Below are 3,624 nucleotides of genomic sequence, written 5' to 3' on the forward strand. Positions count from 1 at the left end.
TGAGTGTGATATTAATGATATTGTTTGATAATTTCCACATTCAGTTGGATCACCTTTCTTGGGAATAGGCATAAATACAGATCTCTTCCTATCAGTTGACCAGGTGGCTGTCTTCCAAATTTCTTAGCATAGACAAGTGAGCACTTCCAGTGCTGCATCAGTTTTTTGAAACATCTCAATTGATATTCCGTCAATTCCTGGAGCCTTGTTTTTCACCAATGCCTTCGGCGCAGCTTGGACTTCTTCCTTCAGTACCATTGGTTCCTGATCATATGCTACCTCTTGAAATGGCTGAATGTCCACCCATTCTTTTTGGTATAATGACTCTGTGTATTCCTTCCATCTTCTTTTGATGCTTCCTGTGTCATTTAATAATTTTCCCATAGAATCCTTCACTATTGCAACTCGAGGCTTGAATTTTTTCTTCAGTTCTTTCAGCTTGAGAAACGCCGAGTGTGTTATCCACTTTTGGCTTTCTATCTCCAGCTCTTTGCACTTGTCATTATAATATTTTACTTTGTCTTCTCAAGTCACCCTTTGATATATTCTGTTTAGTCCTTTTACTTCATCATTTCTTCCTTTTGCTTTAGCTGCTTGACTTTCAAGAGCAAGTTTCAGAGTCTCTTCCGACATCTATTTTGGTCTTTTCTTTCTTTCCTGTCTTTGTAATAACCTCTTGCTTTCTTCATGTATGATGTCCTTGATGTCATTCCACAACTGCTCTGGTTTTCAGCCATTTGAGTTCACAGAGTCAAATCTATTCAGGTGGGATATACTCAAGATCGTACTTTGGCTCTAGTGGACTTTTTCTAATTTTCTTCACTTTCAAACTGAACTTGCATATGAGCAATTAGTGGTCTGTTCCACAATTGGCTCCTGGCCTTGTTCTGACTGATGATATTGAGCTTTTCCATCATCTTTTTCCACAGATGTAGTCAGTTTGATTCCTGTGTATTCTATATGGAGAAGTCCATGTGTATAGTCACAGTTTATGTTGGTGAAAAAAGGTAGTTGTGATAAAGAAGTCTTGCAAAATTCTATCATGCAATCTCAGGCATCATTTCTATCACCAAGGCCATGTTTTCCAACTACCCATCCTTCTTCTCTGTTCTAACTTTAACATTCCAATCACCAGTAATTATCAATGCATCCTGATGGCATGTTTGGTCAGTTTCAGACTGAAGAAGCTGGTAAAAATCTTCAATTTCTTCATCTTTGGCCTTAGCAGTTGGTGCGTAAACGTGAATAATAGTCGTATTAACTGGTCTTATAGGTCTATGGATATTATCCTATCACTGACAGTGTTATACTTCAGGATAGATCTTGAAATGTTCTTTTTGACCATGAATGCAACGTCATTCCTCTTCAAGCTGTCATTCCTGGCATACTAGACTATATGATTGTCCAATTCAAAATGGTCAATACTAGTCCATTTCAGCACACTAATGCTTGTTGTTGTTGTTGTTGTTGTTGTTGTTAGGTGCCATCGAGTCTCTTCCCAATCATAGCGACCCTATGCACAACAGAACAAAACACTGTCCGGTCCTGCACCATCCTTACAACTGTAGTTATGCTTGAGCTCATTGTTGCAGCCACTGTGTCAATCCACCTTGTTGAGGGTCTTCCTCTTTTCCGCTGACCCTGTACTTTGCCAAGCATGATGTCCTTCTCCAGGGACTGAGCCCTCCTGACAACACGTCCAAAGTAAGACCCAATCTCACCATCCTTGCCTCTAAGGAACATTCTGGTTGTACTTCTTCCAAGACAGATTTGTTCGTTCTTTTGGCAGTCCATGGTATATTCGATATTCTTCACCAACACCACAATTCAAAGGTGTCTACTCTTCAGTCTTCCTTATTCATTGTCCAGCTTTCACATGCATATCCAGCGATTGCAAATACCATGGCTTAGGTCAGGTGCACCTTAGTCTTCAAGGTGACATCTTTGCTTTTCAACACTTTAAAGAGGTCCTTTGCAGCAGATTTGCCCAATGCAATGCATCTTTTGATTTCTTGACTGCTGCTTCCATGGGTGCTGATTGTGGATCCAAGTAAAATGAAATCCTTCACAACTTCAATCTTTTCCCCATTTATCATGATGTTGCTCATTGGTCCAGTTGTGAGGATTTTTGTTTTCTTTATCTTGAGGTGCAACCCATACTGAAGGCTGTGGTTTTTGATCTTCTTCAGTAAGTGCTTCAAGTCCTCTTCACTTTCAGCAAGCATGGTTGTGTCATCTGCATAACACAGGTTGTTAATGAGTCCTCCTCCAATCTTGGTGCCCCATTCTTCGTCATATAGTCCAGCTTCTTGGATTATTTGTTCACCATACAGATTGAATAGGTATGGTGAAAGGATACAGCCCTGATACACACCTTTCTTGACTTTAGACCGCTTGGTATTCCCTTGTTCCATCTGAACTGCCTCTTGACCTGTGTAAAGGTTCCTCATGAGCACAATTAAGTGTTCTGGAATTCCCATTCTTTGCAATGTTATCCATAATTTATTATGGTCCACATAGTTGAATGCCTTTGCATAGTCAATAAAACACAGGAAAACATCCTTCTGGTATTCTCCGCTTTCAGCCAGGATCCATCTGACATCAGCAATGATATCCCTGGTTCCACATCCTCTTCTGAAACCAGTCTGAATTTCTGGAAGTTCCCTGTAGATATACTGCTGTCGCCGTTTTTGAATGATCTTCGGCAAAATTTTGCTTGCATGTGATATTAATGATATTGTTCTATAATTTCTGCATTCAGTTGGATCACCTTTCTTGGGAATAGGCATAAACATGGATCTCTTCCATTCAGTTGGCCAGGACTCTGTCTTCCATATTTCTTGGCATAGACAAGTGAGCACCTCCAGCACTGCATCCGTTTGTTGAAACATTTCAACTGATATTCCGTCAACTTGGAGCCTTGTTTTTTGCCAACACCTTTGGTGCAGCTTGGATTTCTTCCTTCAGCACCATCAGTCCCTAATCATATGCTACCTCTTGAAATGACTGAACGTCAACTAATTCTTTTTGGTATAATGAGTCTGTGTATTCCTTCCATCTTCTTTGATGCTCCCTGCATCATTTAATATTTTCCCCATAGGATCCTTCACTATTGCAACTCAAGTCATGAATTTTTTTCTTCAGTTCTTTCAGCTTGAGAAATGCTGAGAGTGTTCTTCCCCTTTTGTTTTCTATCTCCAGCTCTTTGCACATGCCAGTATAATACTTTACTTGGTCTTCTCGAGCCGCCCTTTGAAATCTTCTGTTCAGCTCTTTAACATCATCATTTCCTTTTGCTTTAGCTGCTCAACATTCATGAGCAGGTTCCAGAGTCTCCTCTGACATCCACTAATGCCTAGGATATCGATATTTATGCTTTCCATTTCATTTTAGACAATTTCCAATTTTCCTAGATTCATACTTCGTGCATTCCAGATTCCAATTATTAATGGATGTTTGCAGCTGTTTCTTCTCATTTGAGTCATCCCACGTTAGCTAATGAAGATCCCAAAAGCTTGACTCCATCCATGCCATTAAGGTGGACTCACTTCGTGGAGGCAGCTCTTGTCCGGTTGTCTTTTGAGTGCCTTCCAACCTAGGGGGCTCATCTTCCAACACTATATC

The sequence above is a fragment of the Loxodonta africana genome, chromosome 15 (genome assembly GCF_030014295.1).
Source record: "Loxodonta africana isolate mLoxAfr1 chromosome 15, mLoxAfr1.hap2, whole genome shotgun sequence".
NCBI classification, from domain to species: Eukaryota; Metazoa; Chordata; class Mammalia; order Proboscidea; family Elephantidae; genus Loxodonta; species Loxodonta africana.